At 51.9% G+C, this 20,401-nt stretch overlaps 1 long non-coding RNA gene across 6 annotated transcripts in view; it reads right to left on the minus strand.

Moving 5' to 3' along the window:
- LOC110388096 overlaps positions 1,588–20,401 on the minus strand; it is a 19,387-nt gene continuing 573 nt past the window's right edge. For 2 of the 6 annotated variants that reach the window (XR_002432773.1, XR_002432771.1), the window contains exons 2-3: positions 3,114–3,389; positions 1,588–3,028 (exon numbers count right to left, since the gene is read on the minus strand). This is a non-coding gene — a long non-coding RNA (uncharacterized LOC110388096). Of the gene's footprint in view, positions 3,029–3,113; positions 12,150–19,365; positions 20,396–20,401 lie in introns of those variants that run through there. The other 4 variants (XR_002432770.1, XR_002432772.1, XR_002432769.1 and 1 more) reach the window with 4 other exon arrangements.

Here is a 20,401-nt window from a genome sequence, read left to right on the forward strand (position 1 = left end):
GGCCGAGCAGCCTCCTCCTACCGGAGCACGCACTCCTTCGTCTTTGCAGCAGTGTAAGAAGCTAAATGCAATGTCCTCCCCTATCCCTTCCCCAGAGGCTGCATTTCACTGCAGAACCTCACAGCACCTGCCCTGCAAGGAGCGGACCCACAGCACAGGAGTGATGCTGACGCTGGCCCTTCGCTTGTAGCTCTGAGGCTGCTCTGTGCTTCCCCTGTCCCAGCAGCACAGCTCCCTTACAGGAAGCAGCTGCCCAGGGGGTGTTTTTAGGTCACGGTCATTGCTAACCCTGCTGAATGGTGGCCGGCAGATGGCAGTGGGACGGTCACCGCGGAGAAGCAGCGAGCAGCTGGGACCTCACTGCACAGTGCTCTGTTTAATCCCAAGCATCAGCTGTAGTTAAGAATCAGATTTAAAAATAAACCCCTCGCCCAAGTTGCTGCACGGTCTCGTTGCAGGCTGAGCTCCTGCAAAGGGGGAAGCGCCCGGCATGGGGCTGCTGAGAGGTGACAGGAGTGGAGCTGGAGTGGCTGCTGCTCTCCTGTTGTAAGGGGGGAAGGCAGGGATGGAGCTGGGAGAGCGTTTCAGGGCCGCTCTGAACTCCTTGTCCATCTGGGCAAAGGAGAGCGTGGCATGAATCCCCAACCCATGCTTCAAAGAGCAGAAAAGCGTTTCTCCTCCCAGCAAAATCAGGGCACTCGGTCGTCAACTCGTTCCCCCCCCCAACCTCGAGATCCACTGTGGGGCTCAGAGCAACAGCACCGCTGCTAACGGAGTTTGCGTGAGCCCATGCGAATCATTCCAGAGTTTAAGTATTTTTTTTTTTTCTGGTTTTCTTTTCCTGAGAGTTTTGACACGGGCAGAATGGTGCAAGCACCTATTTATAGAGTTCCTTGCAACAGCCAATTCGAAACTAGAAGGCAAATTCCCCTTCCTCTTCCCCCTGTGCCCTGGGACAATGGGGCTGAGCGCTGCCAGCGTGGGGATTTGCAGCCGTTCGGTTTAATCCCAAATGAGGGGGATTTAGGGGAGGAGGGAAAGCGACTGCGTGGCAAAGGTGGGTTGAGAGCACGGTGGGTAAGCAAGGAAGGGTGTGGAACATTCAAGGGAGACCTGTGCACAGCGTTTCCAGCTCTGTTTCTGGGGATGGCCCGAAGGATGCGCTGCCATTGAAACGAGTTGGTGGGAGATTCCTGGAGGGAAAGGAGCCAAGCGCCTGGTGAAGCCGCTGCAGGAGTCTGGTGGCCCCAGAGTCATGCGAGGGGGAGGTTTGCATGCGGCCATTCCTTCCCTGGTACAAAGGATCCCTGCTGGATTGGGCCTTGCTGCCTGCCTGGGAGGTCTGTCACAACAGAACTGCACCATTTTCCATCCTGGGCCCAGGACAGCGCCTGCTGACAGCAGGACCTATGGCCAGCCCCTGCCCCACGCCCGTGCCATGTCCTGGTTTCCCCTTTGGGCTCAGGGCTTTGGTCACGTGCAGGGTTTGCTGGGTGACACACAGTCAGGAGCTCTGGCCAGCCCTGGCCCCAGTTCATCGGCCATGCTTGTTTCAAGGCAGTGAAAGACACTATTGAAAAAAAAAAAGACAATAGTTAAAGCAAGTTTATTTTCACAGAAGAGTATCTCTAGTGGTATTTTATTCACGGTTTTCATCTCGTACCATTTTGGTGCTTAAAGTTCTCTGCATTAACGTTAGTGCAGTGGATGGGGACTGAACGGATTTCGTTCGGGACACGCAGGATTAATCCTTTTCTAGGGGACACCTCTGAAACACGAAGCCGATGTGCTGCACTGTTCCCGTGCTTGTGCTGCTGTTTTGGTACCTTCCAAGCAACGCTGGGGTAGAAGCCCTGCCCCTTAGGAGCGATAAGAATGTGTAGAAGAGGAGCGAGCTGTAGCTTTGTATGGCGGGTCCCCGTGACTCCTGAACAGCCAGATGCATGGAGCAGAGGGCTGCATTCCTCTGCTGCTAGACACTCCGGCATCCCCACCCTCCAGCTGTTGCCCAGCCCGAGAAGTCCTGTCCCAGCCTTGCTGAAGCTACGCCCTATCCCAAGAAGCAGAGGAGCCTTAAACGAGCTGCTTCACTTCTGGGAGTCCCATAGCCTCAAGCAGCCAGGTCTGAGTCTCCCTGTGTTTCGCTTCCAGGTGAAATTTGAGGGTTCCTGCTTCTTATTGCTGCTCTCTTCCTCCCCATTCATCTGAGAAGTGTCCTTGGTTTGCTCCTCGCTCCTCAGTGTCTCAGCTTTCACACGTTTCCCTGGCGGTGAGATGCCGGTGATAATGTCCCGAGACATCCTTCAGTCTCGAGAAACTGGTGCAGCCCTCATTGAGTTACAGCCCCTCTTGTGATCAGGATTCTATTTACTCTGGAATGTGGCATCTGCTTCTCACAAAGGGAAGAAATAACCATTCCCTGTCCCTTGTCGAGAGCCAGAGCTCTGAAGCAGGCTGTCATCTCCTGCATCTACTGTCAGCTGTCAGTGCCCCCTACCTGGGACACACAAGAAGGGTTAGGACCCGCTGCCTTTGGCTCATCTCTCTTTCTCACCTGACTCCTGAGTAGGACGGGGCTTTGGTCTGAATTGCTGCCTTATCCCGTGTAAATACATAGGAGCCCTAATCTCTTCAGCAGGGTTTGCACGTGAGCTGGGTTGACAGAGGTTATCAGCTCAGAAGGAACCACCCTCTAACTCTGTCCCACGGGAGAGCTGGGAACTCGTCCAAAGCCAGAATGCATTTGCAGGGGCCAACCAGCCAAAATCTGATCAGCTCACGGGGCTTTGAGTCCACGGGCTAAGCCAGCTCATTTCACTGTTTCTCTTGCACCCATTAAAAATGAGAGATGCATTTTTCTTTATGTAGCTAGCTCCCTGTTCATATGACCGAGGCAGGGAGCAGTCCCTGGACTAATACAATCCTGGATGCTGTAGGAGAAGACCCACTGTGTTGTCCAACAATGCCATGTGCTGGTTTTGCTTCGGGACCTCTGTGGCTGAGCTGCTCCTCCGGTGGTATTGCTGCTCTTTAAGGAAGGCAATAGACTGTATAGTTATCACCTGAAATGGGATAGAATCCCTCCCACCAAACTATACAACCTACTACCTCACCTCCACAGAGCAGTGCAGAGGTCTGGTGTAGTTCCCTGGCTTTGTGTAAGAGCAGGATTTCTTGCACCACCTGTCTCCATGCTTGGTGTCGAAGCAGATGAACTGAAGACCTGACTGTCTCCTTAGGAAAGACAGTAGATTGTATAGTTAGCTCAAAGGGAGGATAGGACTCCACAACTATTCAATCTACTACCTCAGCCTCAAGGACAGCTTGGGACCATTGCCATCTAGGGCAATGAGATGATCCTTATCCAGGAACTGACTGCTCGGTGGCTCCTGTGAAGAGAAATGCACAAAAATTCATCAGGCTTTGTGTTGCTAGAAGAAGCAAGTCTCATACTCAGCCTCGCCGTGGAGCTCCCTTTCTTCCTTCTACCTCCTTCAGTCCACTTGGACTATAATTTATCCTTGGCAATCAAGCTGGCTGCAGATTTTACGCACCCAAGGGCTTACGGAAACAGCAGCTCTGCTGACTGAGCCCAGGACCATGCACACAGCGAGCACAGCCTTCCTGAAGCTGCAGCAACACCACATAATATACAGGCAAGCTGACCTCACCTCTTGAACACACAGCGTATCTAGAACAAACCTGCCAGACTAGATAAGATAATCCATCAATTTAGCTGTTATGCACTCCAGGGAACTGAGCAGATTAGAAATAACTGAGTACAAGGAAGCTTTTAGGCTGCACATGTAATGGTATTGAGTATATCAAGGCAGATCTCATTTCCCAAACAAATGAGTGCAGCATGCAGCTTTGGTGTCCCTTTAATGCTATAGCACAGCCAGGCACTATTAGCGTGGAGCAGAGACAGACTGGCTTCCCCCCAAGCCCTTGGCTCACCTTCTGAGGCTTTTTCATTCTCTGTACACCTCACTACAGATGCAAGGTATTGCGCTGGCGGTTTAAAAGCTGCGTGAGGTTCTCTCGCAATGAGAAGGATTTCCCCTTGGAGATTAAAGGAGGATCTAACGAGAAAGGGAGCCTCCAGCAGCACGTCAAGGGGCTGCATGTGCAGCGCAGCGCTGTGAAGCAGGAGGGGTCCCATCTGCCCACGGCTGGATGGGAGATGCAGGGGCTAAGGCAGACGTCACCGTGGGGACGGAGGATGCCTGATGTTCTATGTTTCCACAGCTAACAGGCAGCAGTGTGCATGAGTGAGATTCCCCAAGGTACGGGCAGCTATTGTAGCTGGGGTCCCCAAGGTGAGAGGTTAAGATGGGCAGAGATATTCTTTTGAATATCTCTGCAGCGAGGCTTGGAAAGTGCCCACGTTCCTTTGCAGAGCTGTCCAGAAATCCTTCTCAGCTAGCAGTCAGCACAGCCCAGTTAATTCTTTTAATTTCCTTTGACAAACTCAGCCTTGGGATGACCTACTGTGCCAGGCCATCTGGCCCAGGCCTCTCCCTGTGTGATAACGTATAAACAGTGTCAGAAAATCAGTGTTGCAGGACTGATTCCCATAGCATTTAAGTAGCCAACCCATCCACAGTGCCAAGCGCTTTGAATCCCAAACAGCCTTCTGAAGGGAAATAATATTCTTCCTGTTTTACTGGCATAGCAAGTGATGCACAGAGGTTAAACCTCCCTCCTTAATGCACGCAACAGCAGCCGGAGCTTTGCAGCAGTTACCATCAGGAACAGAGGGATTCATTTAAAGTCAGAAGTTTGGGAGTTCGATTTGATGGCCCTCGTGGGTTCCTTCTGACTTCAGGTTTTCTATCTGAAAGTGTTTTAGCTTCCCAAGGCTTAAGCTGCCGCCACAGACACCAACCAGAGGAACAGGCATTTACGGGGTCACTTTTGATACCACTGCAGGGAATAGGAGTTTGGGTTAATATCAAACTGTGGGGAGGAAATTGTTACATAACCCCTCGTTTACATCAATCTAATTATACATGGGGAGGAAAAAAAGAAAGATCCCTTCTGACTTCTACAAGTAATCCTGAAAACAGGAGATTTAATTATGATAATTGTCTTAATAAGTTTCAGGAATACCGAGCTGCTGACACTGCAATCTTGATCCTGCCAGGACCTATGAAGAAAGCAGTCAAACAGGACAATTTAGAAATACTGTAAGGATCAGTGTGACTCTCCTAACCCCTGTGTCATTGTCACAGCTGATGCTGCGAGGTGCTGTAAGGATGGCCCCTCTCCTGGATGGCTTATGGTCTAAAGATGGAGAAAGAAGCGATGTGACCAAATCTGCCAAAAATCACAGGGCAAGTCCACAGGAAAGATGAAAGTGGGACCACGCTTGGCAGGTCCTGCTCCTGTCTCTGTGCTCCTTCCCACGATGATGGCTTCCCTGGGTCAGCCCTGGTTTCCAGGCACAAAACCTTCCCTTCCAGCACATTGCTGCTGAGGCATTCAATTTACAAGTGCCTAAATGCAATGCAGCACTGCAAAATTCAGACTAAAATAGCCAGAAGGGCCTACAGGGGTCAGGAGCTGATACCCCAAAGCCAACCACTGCCTTCTGAGTTCATGAAGCCCTGAGTTTGGGGAGATTTTCAGACACCTGACTGCTAAGAGCCTGACCTCTTTGAAAAATACCATTTTCTGTGCACAGATTTTTTGGGGAGTGGTACTGCTATTCTCCCCTCCTAGATCCGTATGAGGACTTAAAAATAAGCCAAATACGAGGTAGACATACACGTATTTCTTTTAGAAAAAGCTCTGCAAGAAGATCACTGTACTTGGAGTGCTGCAGCCCGCTCTGCTGTCCGGGTGTCTTTGGAGGGGTGAAGGAAATTGACAGGTAAATGATGGATACGTTTCCTCACAGCAAGATCCTTCATGAAGGCAAAATGTCACCTCCAGTCTGGCTTTCGTGCTTGTTTTTGGGATGGAAAAGTGACGGTAGCTGTCACCGGGGACCCCCGGGAGATGCCTCATGGCGGACCCACAACTATCCATGGGTCTGAAGGCCGATGGGGCCGAGCAGAGCCTCTGCCATTCAAATCATGGTGGTACAGAGCTTCAGAAAAGAGCTGGAACAGCTTTGAGGAGCTGATCTGGCTTATTAAGGAGAACTGAATGAAATGGAGGAGGAGGGGGGAGGAAACCGTGCAACAACAAGGTCGCTCCGTTAAAAGCAGGCGCAGCTTTCAGCCTTTGTGTAGCTGCAGCGCTGAGCTCAGTGCCAAAATGTGCCGGGCACAGGCAGGACTTCCCAGAGGGAAACGCTGCTTCTCTGAGAGCCCTTTCAGCCCCATGGAGCCATGGCAGGAGCGGGCAGAGGGAGGCAGAGAAGCACAGAGCTGCCCGCAGCCGCTGCCTGCTCCCACAAAATGGCTGCCCGTCGGCCATTTTGTCGCCGTGGCTTTGCCCGGTGGGGAAGGCCGTAGTAACATTCTCACATCCTCGCCGCCTCGAGTGGGGAAATGAAAAGCAAATGGACGAAAAGAAGAAGAAGAAGAAAAAAAAAAAAAAAAAAGAAGTTGGGAAAGTTTTCAGGAGCTCCTGACGTCGCCGGGTGCAGCGATGCCGTGCGCCGGCGCTGTCTCTGCGCTCTCTGCTCCCTCTGATCTCGCTCCCATGAGTCGCGGTGCTGCCATGAGTGGTTTGGGCTGGGTGAAGCAGCTCGGTGCCAAATGGGCCACGTTTCTCTTAATTCTCACAAAGCAGTGGATCTGTCGGGAAAGCAAAGCGGACCTGACCCTGGGGCCGAGCACGAAGCTGCAAAAGAGTTAATTGGAGGCACTGCAAATAGGCAAAGGGGAGATGGACGCTGAAATCGGGAAAGTTCATCCCGACAACAGCCCCGCGTCTCAGCAGTGCTTTCCTCCATGTGCTGTAATGATGTCGGCAGTACTCCACATCAGTGTTGCTGCAGCATTTGTTTATATTAAATACTTATTGTTATATTAAACAATTAATAGGTACCCTAATGAATTCCTGCTCATCTGATAGGCGTTGCCTCGAGTCCTGTCGGATGTTTGTAAACCTCTCGATCCTCCTTAATCAATCTGGTATTTTTATCTACAATACATGCATCTGTAATATGCTCCTTACGCTATTTATCTTTGATTAACCCTTCATGAACCCATTATTAAAGGTGACCGCAAAGATAAGGCTTTTTTCTGAACAATCATTAATTTTCCTGGTCAATCAGCATATCACATATACTTTCCTGCAGGAAAAAATAAAAATCCCCTATTTTTTTGTTATAAAATTAAAAACAAGTGCTACTGATATTTCGTAATTCCTTCAGAAGAGTAAAAATCAAGAGATAAAAGGGGAAAAAAAATATTTACTTTTAACTGCTGTGTTCAATTCCGTAAGATAACGCAATGCTATAGGATAACGCAATGCTATAGGACAACACAAAGATCTACGCAGAGAGCATCCTGCAATATTTTGTAAAACTCTTCCATCAATGCTGCCCTCCTTCAGTTCAAAACCTGCTTGCAAAAGGGGTCATGTTTACCCCTAACATATATTTGGACCAAAACATGGAATTTGCGAAGCGAACCCGGTGCCCACCTATGCACACCAGCTCCAAGACCACCATTTCCACCGCAACTGTCCTTTTGCAAGAAAGCCAAGCAGATTCGGAGGCAAATACCTTTCCATGCAAGAACAGCGATCCCCCTGCTCCTGCTCCCGTTCCCAGCATCTCTCCAGATGTCCGGCAATCCCTCCAGGAGAGGTGAGACCACCCCAATGCGGACCCACAGCAAAGCCGATCCCCCCTATGTCACCAGAAATCCATTCCCCTCTGGCGTCCGGGAGCGAAGAGCCGTGACTGCGAACTGCGAAGCCATCCCAGCTACTGAGGGAAATGCAGAATCACTTAAAAAAAAAAAAAAAAAGAAAAAAAATCCCTCTGATTTGGCGCATGTTCTGGTATTTTTTTTTTTTTGCCATGCTTCTGCGCAACGTTGTATGGTAACGCCACCAAGTTCCCTTCAACTTTTAAGGCATGTTGCTTCCCGTGGCTTCTGTTGTGTTGCAGGAGATACACGCTTGCAGTAAACAGCTTGCTATCACAGCACTGCACCGTCCCGGCAAGGAAAGCAAGTGCTTAAAAAGCCAGGAGCAGCTCTATCTTTTAATATTTAAATGAAGATTTTTATTCCCAAGACTGAAAAACTTTTCAGGCAATAAACAAAACAAACAAAAAAAATCCCTAAAAAATAAAAATAATTAAAAATAAAAGGCTCCGGATCCCATTAGCTGCCAAATCTGCAGAAAGGTCAAATTTTATATTCACCAAAAACGAAAGGACACACAACAGGTTAAACTGCTACCGTCCGGCGCTGACCGGCTCTAATCATACCAAGCCGATGTGTAAAACCATCCGCCCGTCCAAAAACAAATTAGACAACAGTGCTCACTGGTACTTTATAAATACACAAGAAAGGAGGGCTGTTTTATTGAACGCAGCGAACAAACCTTTCAGTCCGGCTATACCGTGCAGCCCCGCGGCTCTGCGTGCACCGAGTAGCCTTACCCTGCTAACACAAAAGCTCGGTTTGGCAATTCCAGGCATTTTCAGTGCTCAACATATGCCAAAACTGCCCACTCTCTGTCTCTGACTTTGGTCTCATTCCAAAAGGTCCTTTTTTTTTTTTTTTTTTTTTTTCCTCCCTCCCTGCTACAGCCGGTGCCACGTCGAGACGGGAGAGTTGGGCTCGAACATGGCCGCAGCCTCCAAAAAAGAGCCAAGTCCCAGCGTCCTCGCTTCCCCCTTCCAGGCAGAAAACAAAATGGCCATGCAGCCATTTTGTTCGCTGGAGATGGGAGGGAAGAAGGGAAGGGAGGGGAAAGGGGAGGGTGTGGATTCAATGGGAACTGAACAGCTTGGCAGAGATGCCCGGTTCTGTCCTCCCTGCCTCCCGCCGGGGGCTGAGTGGTCCTGTCCAGCCCCACAGCCGGACCAGCGTGGCCGTGGGTCGTGGTTTCCAGCACACCCGAGCTGGTTGAGGTCCTGGAAGGGGTTATGTCTTTGCCGGGGCCTGGTGGGCACCTCCGGCCCCACCACCACCAGCTCCGTGGGGCTTGTTCTCTGTGACAGCTCCCGATGGGAGCAGGGCAGGAGAACGGAAACCAACCCCGTAACGTCCAACTCCTGTACTTCCCTGGGAAGGAAACGGTGTAAATAACACCCACAGGAGGGTGTGGGGAGGGGGAGAGGAACCCGGGGCAGCCAGCGAGGCCTTTGGGACAGAGATTCAGCAGTGGGGCTCGAAAGTCAGGGAAGCAGTGGGGGCACGAAGCCAGAGAAACAAACATGGAACGCAGCAGCCTCGCAGGGCTCCATGCAGAGAGCACTTGGGCAGTTTGGAGGCATCGCCGCAGGGTTTTGCCTGGGCTGATGGAGGGACGGGTGGATATGAAGAATGAACCATCTGCTCTGGGTGGAGGCTGGAGCCGCTCCTCGGGGTTGAAACCAGACGATCTTTGAGGTCCCTTCCAACCCAAACCATTCTACAAAAGCCATCCTTGATATTCCCGAGCAGTGCGTAGGCATCGCCCTTACCCTGCCCATCATCCACAACGTAGGTGAGTTCCCTTTGTGAGTAAAACCAGCCCAGAGCAGGTGGTCAGAGCGGGACACAGCTCATGGGAGAGCACCCAACACGGGCAGCCCCTCAGGGGTGCACAAAGCAAGATAAAGCTGTGAGAACCGCAGCTGTTCCCAGGACTAAGGATAAGTGAGAAATCCCGGGTACGAGCCCCATCCTTATGGATGAAGGGAACTGTGAGTGCCACCACCAAGCACAGTTTTGAAGCTGATACAGATCTTGCGGGGAAACCCTGTAAGGAGGGGTGTTAATTGGACAAGGTGCTTCGTGGCATTTCCATATGGGATGAATTTAAGAACCGGAGGACAAACCTGGTAAGCTTTATTGAGAGGGCAGTTTTCCTGAAGAGTAATTTGGAGCAGAATTGCAATGCCAATATCCCTGTGAAGAAACCCAGGATCTTAAGGCTTTTAATAACCGCTGTTTCTCATTGCCTCCCCAACTTCCTGCAGATGATCCTAAGCTCTCCAGGTGAAAATGGTTACGGATAGATTACTTCTTAAATGGCTGTGCTTGATTTCCTTATTTGAAGATGAGCATCATCTGTAGCAAACTGTTAGTATCTGTCCCAGCTTTTCATGCAGGCTTGGTGGGCAGCAGTAAGAATTCCTTCACAGGTACGTTTGTGCTATTTGTACTAAAGTTTGGGAGTTTTGAAGGTATTTGAGAGATCCAAGTCCTGTTTATTTCAGTAGGGTTTGGGACAGCAAAGCCCACCTGAAACCTCCAGTCCTTGCACTGAAAGAAGATTGCATTTCTTGAGCAATGCTCTTCCAGGTAAAGCATGGAGGCAGGATGCTGAATGAAGACAACAAGGCTCTCGATGTGCGTAGCAGCAGATCAGGATGTGGCCACCTATGCAGCATGCCAATTTGAAGCTAGGAATGAGGAACTATTTCAGCTGCTTTGACACCAATAACTTCTTCTATAAAAAAAACCTGTCAAACTGAGAAACTTTTAAATCCTTATTCCAAGTTAAAGCTTACTAGGAGCATGACAAGGCAAGATATATTTATAAGACCCTCCGTGTGCTATGCATCCACCTGGTGGTCCTGAATGGGAAAGATAATGGGTTGTGGATGTGCCATGGGGCTGGGATCACAGAAAACGCTTGTAGCTCCCAGAAAACCACAGACAAGCCCCAGCACTTGATGCTTATTCAGTTTATCTCAGTCACATGGGTGTGCGTAATACAAGGGGTGAGAGGTGGGAGTAAGAATTTAAGAGTCAACCAGAGGGTGTGTGCACTTGGGCTTTGGTGGCTTATTAGCATGGGGAGGGGGAGGTAATTTGGCGACATAAGCAAGGGAAAGAGGTCATGAATGTGTCGGTTTTGTGGATGTGAGCTACTGAGAGAGCTGGGGTGTTGGTTTCTATTAGGAGAGGGGGTTGTGAATGCTCTTGAGGTGCTGAAGCGTCACAAAGGAGAAGGGAGGAGCTGGTGACGAGGGGATGTCCTCATGGCCTCCAGTCTGCAGCCTCTGAGCTGCACTGATGGAAGAGGGAGACTGCGTTCATGGCCACATCTCTCCCACAGGACAGGACTCTTGCTCTCAATGCTCTCTGCTTCAGGTATTGCTGCTGTGGCCTCACCAGAGCTCTCATCCAACACACACCCTTGATGCTGCTGTTCAGTCTCTCAGTGTTGTGAAGGGTTAGCTACCTGGATGAAAGCTGATTGAAAACCAGGAGCATGGCGTTGGTAAGGCACATGGGCCCGTACTCCAGCCCCAGGAGACTCTCTTCCTCAAGAAAATAATTACAGAATGCAGGAGTTGGTGGTCATCCTTCAGTGTGAGTCTACTTTCTGCTCAGGATGGTCATTTGATAGTAGATAGAACAAAGAATGCTGTTTGCCTTTGGATCAGAGCTGGATGGGGAGAAAAAGACTGCCAAGTTCTGTCTGAGACCAGGACTCTTAAGACGGGGTCTGTGATGCTGCCAGGGGTCTTGCAAGCCAAAGTCCTTGTGCTTTAGCTCTGTTTTTTTTTCCTACCATGCTGTACAGCTGTGGCAGTCAGCTGCTCACCATCATGTGTTCGTGTCTTTGGACTTCATCAGCATCAAAGCGTTCCCTCTGGCTGTTTACTGGAGCCTCTTCAGGTCTTCTCCTTCTGGTTTTTCCCTCAGTGTGAGCCCATACAAATGTAGCCCCACTGCCATATTGCAGATGCTCTCTCCTCCTCTCAGTGACCATTTGGCTTCTGGCTCATGAATTTTAGAGGGGATGAAAACCTGAGTAAGAAGCAAAGGGATTTTCATCCTTTGATGATGAGAGAAACTTTCCTTTTGAATGGGGTGGAAGGATGTCAGCTTTTATCCTTAGTTGGAGCGTGTGCATGGGTGAACCAAAATGTTTCCTCTGTTTACTTGTGGGCTGATTCTTTTCTTCTTCAGGCTTGTCCAGTGGCACTTCTCCCTGTTTTCCTGAGCATTCTTTCAGGAGTCTTTAGGACTCCTCTATTTTTGACTGTGGGGGACTGTGTACAACAACAGCATGATCTGGGAAGGAAGAAAGCAGACTTAATACGACTGCATTGCTAAGTTCCTGCTTCTAGTCTTATCGAGTCACTTTGCCTTTGTTTTCTGCTTTGGGAGATAGGTACTCCCTACCTGGGATGGTGGGAAGGTTAATTAGTTAATCTGCTAATTAACCGAACGTGTTTTGAACAATGCATTTGCTTGAGGCAATAGATTTCGTGAAGGTCTAAGTCTAACACTGGCTTTGGATGGATGGGCTCCCAGTTCTTATCATCCAGGACACCTTGCCCTCTGCCAGAGAGGAAAGAGCTGAACTTACCTGCATTGCTCATACTGTTGCTACAACTCATCTGAAGCACAAATTGCCTGTGTCCTAGATCTTCCCTGCCTTTTTCTCTCACCAACACAGCTCTGGGGCTCCAGCCCAAGGAAGCAGAAACCCAAGACAGCTTTTTGGACAGCATTGCCAGTCTGCTGTGCGCCCCAGCTGTCTGCGACCCATATCCACCTCACTCTGGAGGACTGCATGCACCGAAGGCAGTTTCTCCTTTCTTCTAGGTAGGGAGCATTCTGCCTGCTAACGTGAGAGGCAGCTTCATTTTCCACATCACTGGGGCTCATTACATATTGGATTTGAAGCTGCCGCTGCAAGCGATCCCATAAGCCAAATTATTTTAGATGTTGGCCAGTCTCGAGCTCATCCAAAGACCACGGGATGCATCTTCAAGCACCTTCTGTGTCCACTCAGGCAACTGAACAGTGAACTCGCACCCCACAGCGAAGGCTGTAACCTGGTCCTGACAGGTCCTAACAAAGATGGAACCGCTGGTGCTTATGGAGGTTGTTTGCCCATATTTTCTATAGTTCGTGACAAAACTTCCCTGTTCCAACTCAGAAACCGTACAGATTGCAAACTGCAGCCAAGTTTGACCACAGCTACCATAACACCGATCAATCTCTTTCCTCTTTGTTGATGCAAAAATGGCTCGGAGAGATAATAGCAATAAGTCTTTGCTGACTGATGGCGCTGCGTTGGCTTTGAGCAGTCAGTGGGTTGGCATCCTCCGCTGCCGTGTCCTAGAAGCAGTGTTTTTCTGCTTGTTTATCTTCCCTGGCCTTGTATGCAGCCACAACCCAAAAGCCCCTCTCTGTCCAGGGAGTAGGATTTACTGCTTCTGTTGAAGTAGCTGCAGAACGCAGGACAGCAGAGGGCCTGTGCAAACATGTGCTGCCGTTTTCTTTTGCTTTTCATTTATTCTTTAGTGGTATAATCGCTGCACTTGAACACAAACAAAAATCAGAAGATCTAGGACCCAGAGTGCTGTCTGGAGCCATACAACAGGGGATGAAGACAGGTTGCATTTAGAAGCTAAGCAACGAATGCCTCTTGAAAGCAAAGATGTTTCATCGCTGATGCATGCCTCGGATTGTTTCTGGCTGGTTTTGGCTCTCTTTGAAAATGGCAGAAGCTTATGTGCCTGGATTACTTAGGACACAGGAGAGATCTGGGCTGAGTGTGTGAGCTGCTTCGGGTAAGGACGATCTTCATCTTCTGTACGTGGACGGCACTGAGTACGGTGGATCCCTCGAGATATTCCAGTGACAAAACGTGACACAAGCAAGAGCTAATATAACTGCAGGTTTACACAGTTTGAGTATTCAGGACACCAGGGCTGGGAATGGTCGCTGTTAGATTTTGTCTTGACTCTGTCACCAAGCTTGACCCTTCTGAAGACCCTAAAGGACCATGCAGGCTCGAGCCACTGCATTACAACAACAGACTGATCCACGTGCCAGCTCCTTCTTTGACCTCATTTCAGCCCAAGCTGACATCTGGCCCTGTGTTTTCAATCCAATGCAAGGCTGACACAAGCTTTTGCATAGCTGGGCAAGATTGCCAAGGAAAAGAAGGTGGAACGACTCCTCAGGAAGCGGCATCAGCACCTATCAACTTTAACCAGCATTCCTACAGAGCAAGACTGAAAGCTTGGTCCCTTCTATGACCAAGTGAGACAGCATAACCCGTGCTCAGGATCAACACAACTTTGCAGTCTCACTGTGGCAGCCCAAATCAAGTCACCTTCTTACAGCTGAGCTGAGCTCAAGGAAACAGGCAGCATCCGGAAGGCTGAGCTTATCAGCACGGTACAAAGATCTCTCCAGAATGTGCAAAGCCCTTTGGAGAAAATCCCCACCCCTCGTCCCCATGGGGAGCATCTTTCTGGACTTGGCCCTGCCGTGATCGTGGCTGGTTTGGTGGCCACAGCTCTCCCAGGGCTCCAGGCTGAGTCTATAGGGCAGAATGCAGGAGAGGTTGTGGCATCCATGGCTCAAAGCAAGCTGTGTTCTTGGGCTGCATGGAGCAGCCATGGCAGACACAGATAAAAGCAGAGCCCGAGGCATCTGCCTGCAGTGGGGCGTGCGCTGCTAATGCACGGGGATGAACAGATGGGTTGATTACACAGGGAGAAATGGACACTAATCGTATCCAGATTCACCAGCTGCAGGATTTCCTCCTGAGCCCTGAAGGACAGGAAGCCCTTACCTGCTTCTTTATCCTGTCTCTGTTCATTAGGCCCTTCCCCCGCCCTGGGAACCGCGTCTCAGCTAATTCCCTGGGCCCAGGCTGCAGAGCTGACATCCAGATGGGAACTCCCACAGCGCTCCGGCACGACTGGATGCAGCTCCAGCCCAGGGGCCTATCCTGGTTTTCAGCTCTGGCACAGCTTGGCTCTTGTTTTCCCGCTTGGGGAGCCCACTGCAAGACTCCTGCCTTCCATTCCCTCTCTGAACAGTGGGGAAGAATTTGGGGCAAATGAGAGCACGTTGTGCACCAAAGACTGCGCTGGGGATCAGTGCGTCACGTGCCACCATGTCCTGCACTGAGATGCAGCCACTTCTGAGATAACGTCCAGTATGTGTTTGGCTCACATCCAGTGAAGCCAAGGAATAAAGAAGGGTTTTTCAGGCTTAAAACATCAGAGGCAATCCTCCAGCAGGCTGCATGCTGATTCACTGGGCTGAACTGGGAGGTGATGTTGGAGAACTTAACTGCATTCTTATTTCTGGGAGACTGAAGCATCTTGAGTGGACGGGTTTCATAGCCTGCTTAGGTCAGCATGCCAGCCTGAAGAAAGGAGCAGAAACCTCCCAGCCTCCCTTATCTGCATCTCTCTGCATCCATCCCAGCTCTCTTCAGCCTCAGTAAGGTGCTCCCAAGGCAGCATGGCTGCAGGGATGGCCCCAGGTGTCCTCCCTATGGGGCTGCTCAGCTCCCAGGGTCTGAGCCCCATCCTCATCTACAAACAGGAGCCCTGGGAGCAGATGCATGGCAATTCAAGTTGTCGGTCATGTTGGTAGCAGCACTGCCCTCGTTTCTGGTGGAGTCTCCACATAAGGAGTAAGCTTGAAAAATGCTACAACTCAAGCTGTTGCTCCAAGTGGGGTTTTGGGGGACCCTATCTGCTTGCACGCTGAGGGTGCCTCCATTCCTAGCCCTAGGCTTGTGTTGTCAGACTCAGTGCAGGCAAATCAGCCTGCTCCTGTGGCACTGCCAGCTCCCACACCATCCCTGGATGCCACAGGATGCCACGTGCTGCCTCTGCGAGCTGGTGCACGGTGCTGAGCAAGCCAAGGCCAAAGGAGAGGAGAACCACTCCCTGCATTCTTGGTGTGATTCCCAGAACCTTCCTGCCCAGCCAAAGCTGCTTCAGGTCCCCGTGCCTGGCACTGAAACATCAGCGCAGGCCATCCTGCAAGTTCAAATCATGCCCCAGGATGCTGACTGAGCAGTCAACCACACTGAACGGAGCCACGGCTGCTCTGCAGCCCCCTCCAGCCAGGAGGAAGAGGAGGAGCACAGCACTCGGTGTAGTCTTGCAGGTGAGGAGAAGCCTCCTGCCCCGTCCAACCCCTTTGCAGTTCCTAGCCCAGCAAAACAGTGACACTGATGGGCTGGCAGCAGCCACAGGACACAGCAGCACCTGAGTACAGACCTCTCAAAACCACGAGGTGGTGCACACAGGGTTATAGTCTGTTGTCATCATCAGAATAACGCTGTATCTACCTCTTAGGCTCCATAGACCTCACCCTGTGCAGCGTGCCCCTTGTCAGGCTGCCTCTTCTATGTTTTCTGCAGACAGGACTAACTCATGAGTAACTGCAGCACACCAAACCCAGCCTGCAAAGTGCATACCTCACAGGCTTCCCAACCACAGATCTAGACAGCACAGCTCAGTGCCCATGGACAACCCTACAAAAACAAACCAGCTGCCTCGCTTTGTCCTCCCACACCTCGCTCTTTGCAGCAGCCAAGTAACATCAAAGATAAAGAGCAGTCACGAGCAACCCCACAACAGCAAGCCAGGGTGGTGGGAAAAAGTGGAGGGAAATCAGAGAATGTAAGAGGTGATGGAGAGTAAAAACTGGAGCAAGAGAGGTAAATAATGCTGATTCTTCTAATGACGAGCTGTGGGGTGGTACAAGGGTGAGTTGGCACTGGGTACCCCATGTTCCCCATGGTGCATGGAGCTGTTAGCATCATCTGACCCTTGGATGTGTTTCTACCAGGATCCCATTCAACTTGTGCCCCCGGATCCACTGCAACAAGCTGGCATCTAGTGGGAAGGCTGAGGAAGAAGCCCACAAAGGCCAAATTTGCTCTCCCTTCCTTTAACATCCCATTTCTCCACCAGAAGTGATTGCTGGAGAGGTAAAGCTGATTGTATGGACCGTGAGTCCTGGTGGATGAGGGTCCCCAAGGGCTCAGCCTGTGCACAAGCAGAGCATGGCACTGCAGCAACAGCAAATCGGGCAAGTTTCACCAGTGCAAGTTTTGCTTCAAGTTTAAAAAAAAAAAAAAGGAAAAAAAGGAAAACACAATCCAGACTCTGCCTTGGCCAAACCTGGCCCTTTTAAGGAAAGGAAATTTCCCAGAGCCACCCTCGACAAACCTAGAGGCCTGATCCTGCTCTCAGGAATGTCACTGCAAATCCAGAGCCTCTCTGCCGGCCGCTGGGGGGGTTGTGGCAGCTGAATGTGCCTCCAGCCCTGCAGGGAAAGCTCCTGCTCTCCCCCCAGAGATGGAGCACAGCTCGCAGGGGAGCAGCCAGGGAGCGAACTCCAGGTTCAAAGGCAATCAGCCTCAGAACGACCCGCCTGCCAGTTTCAAGAATTTGTCCTTTTTGCTGAGCCATGTTCTGGAAGCCCGAGCCCTATTTTGCTGTGAGCTGTGTGGAATAAAACAGCTGCATCCCTTGGCTGGATGGCTCCTACAGAGGTGCCAGATGTTTTGCTTAGGACATGTCAGAAGTGTCTTTCTCGAGTTCAGACTTTCTCTGCTCGAGGGGCTGCCCACTGCAGAGCCCACCAGAGCGCTGCCATCAGCTTCAGTGGGTTTTTTTGGTAGCAGCCCTCTGCCAAATTCTCCCAGGGAACCAAAGGAAACTGGGGGGCAAACTGGGAAAGGTCTGCTCCACCCCAGCCCCCGTTTATGCCGAAAATCTGCAAGGGAAAAGCTGGAGTGATGAGTAAAATGCTCATGTTCCCTTCTCAATTAGCATTACAGGTCTGGATGTAAACCAGATGTAAACGGGCTCTGCTGCAGAGGGCATCCCGCCACATTTTGGGGCCAGATCTGACCACCCCCAGTTCCTGCTGACAGCAACGTGGGCATTCAGCTCCCCAGCCAACTGCTGTGCAGCACGAGATCCACAGGCCACAGCAAGCAGCCTCAAAAATGGGAACTGCCAGCAAGGGCCACGGCCCTGAGCTGTACTCCCCCCAAGAGGAGGCTGGTAGCTGCATTAAGAACCCACTTCAGCATCTTCCTGCATCTGCTTGGCCCACTGCAAGCACTGCTTTGCCTTAGAGCTGAAGAGCAAGCGAGTGGGAAGGTTCGGAGCAGAACCCAAGCACCCCAGCATCCAAACCGCAGTACACAAGGCAACACAGGTCGCTGCCGGGCCCATAAGACACCCAGCACCTGGGAAAGCATCTCTAGGAGGTGAGTGGGGTGTGAGACAAACTCGGGGATGTCCCCTGGAGAATGGGTGGGAGATGGAGGTGAAGCTGAGCTGGGGCGTTTGGGTGCTGTGCAGCCAGTTCAAAGGCTCTGCTGTAGGGCCGTGAGTCACTTGCTGAAAGAGAGAATATTGTTTTTGGAGAAGGGAGGAGGAGGGGGAAGCCAGGAGTGGGGAAGGAGGAGGAAAAATTTGGTGAAGGAGGAGGGGCGGTTCGCATGGCTCCTGAGCACCTGCATAGTGCGTGGCAGGAAGGAGGCAGGGGGACCCTGCCCTGCAGACAGGCTGCTTTTGTTGCATCCCGAACGGGCCTCAATTAAGTCTGACAGAAAGAGGGCAGAGTCCCACGCGCTACGGACAAAAGCCCCGAGCTCAGCAAGACCTGGAGAGCTTCGGCGCAGCGGGGAGAGGTGTGAAGCTCCGCCAATCGCCCTCTGCAACGCCCCGTGCCCCTGCCAGGCAGCCCCCTCCCGGCTGGAGCCATCTCCAGAGCCTGCAGGCCGCCACGGCTCCACGACAGCCCTCCCTGCCGCTCTGCTGCGCTCTCCCTTGCCCGTCTTTGCCCAGCAGAGCCCCGTGCCCAGCTGTGGGGCTCGGCCCCGGCCCCGCGCCCATTGCGGCACATTGTGCCAGCGGGAGCAACGAGCCAGCTTCTAAACAGTTAACACCAACAGAACCGGGCTGCAGAGGTTCCCTCAACCCCAGATCCCTCTAAAAAGAAAAGAACCGATCCTCTTCTCTTCTCCTCCACCCACCTGGGCCACCTCCTGGCACCCGTCCCATGCTCACAACCAGCGCGGGGCTCGCGGGCTGCGGGCTCCCACCACGCTCGCCGCGGCTGCCATGTTGAATTGCAAATCCGTCATGAGTCGACATCTTTTTTTTTTTTTTTTTTTTTTCCCCCCTTCCGTGGTGCCCGGTGTGGAAGCACAAAGCACCCGCTTGGGGACGGCGGTGACCCGGGCGGGTGGGAAAAGCACCTCGAGTCGTGCTCCGAGTTGGGACGCGAGGGCACGTCACCTCCCGCATCGACCGATTCAAGTTTTAGCACCACGGGTTGCAGGGAAGGGGTTTTTGGGGAGAAGGCGGGCTGCAGCAACAACAAAAGCGCCGGGCGGAACGAAACGGTATTTTCAAATCAAAGGCAGAAAGCACCCCATAACCGACCAACCAACCAACCAACCAAAAAAAATCAAGAGCGAGGTTCGATTCCGTACCAAGGCAGCGAGAGGGGACGCACCGCGGAGAGAGGGGTTGTGTTGCGGAGCGGTGGCTGCATTGAGCTCCGCTTATCCGGACAGTCACCGGGGAAGGATCCTTTTCCGAGAAAGGCCAGTTGGAGTGAGACAGCTTTTTTTTTTTTTTTTTTTTCCCTTCTCTTGCTCGCTCTCTCCCCTTTCCTTCTCCTCTCAGCTCAACGCCAAGAAATGGGCGGTGCCTGGATGCCAGGCTCCATCCGAACGAGACGCCGAAGGCCGGGGCAGGCTGGCACAAAGGCGAGCTGGCAGGAATTCCTGCACTCGGCTCTCCGAAAATCCACCCTGAAGAGTTTTGCCCTGTTCGGCTCCAAATCGCCCCCAAAGGGCGCGAGCACGGGGGGAAAAATAATAATAATTAAAAAAAAAGAAGGGGCAGAAATAAAGCTGGGACCTTCCTGCGCGTCGACGTGGGTTAAACAAAAGGCCTGGGGACGTGGATAGGGCTTTGTGCCCCCCCCCCGCCGTGTGCTTTTTCCCGCCCGCGCACCCCCTCATCCCGCCTCGTGCTCTGCGCAAAAAGGGCAAAAAAAAAAAAGGGAAAAAAGCCGAAAGCGACACGCCCGCCATGGGGACGGCATGGGGGCAGCGGCCTCCGCGGGGGCAGATTGGGGGTGGTTTGTGTTTTAGGGCGTATTTGGGGCCTTTTTGTTGCTGCCGCGAGCACATGGGTTGCGCCGATGATAAAAAGGGAGTCCCGGCGGGCTGGGGAGGGGGGCCGAGGGGCTGGGAGCGCTGCTGGGGAGATGCCAAAAGCACGGAACAAAACACGTTTTCATCTCGCCTGCACCAGGCCGGCGGCGGAGGGGCCGAGGGGCGGCCGTGCACCCCGCAGCCCTCTGCGGCCGCCCCGGGGGAGCGCCTGCCAAGTCCGCCTTGGCACGGCTCCCCCGAACAAAGCCGTCACCCATCCCCGAGCAGGCGCTGACAGTAAGCAAAGTGACAGGAGCATCTCCCGCATGTTAATCCAAACGGCGAGGAGCGAGCGGTGCCAGCA

The sequence above is a fragment of the Numida meleagris genome, chromosome 25 (assembly GCF_002078875.1).
Source record: "Numida meleagris isolate 19003 breed g44 Domestic line chromosome 25, NumMel1.0, whole genome shotgun sequence".
Lineage (NCBI taxonomy): Eukaryota > Metazoa > Chordata > Aves > Galliformes > Numididae > Numida > Numida meleagris.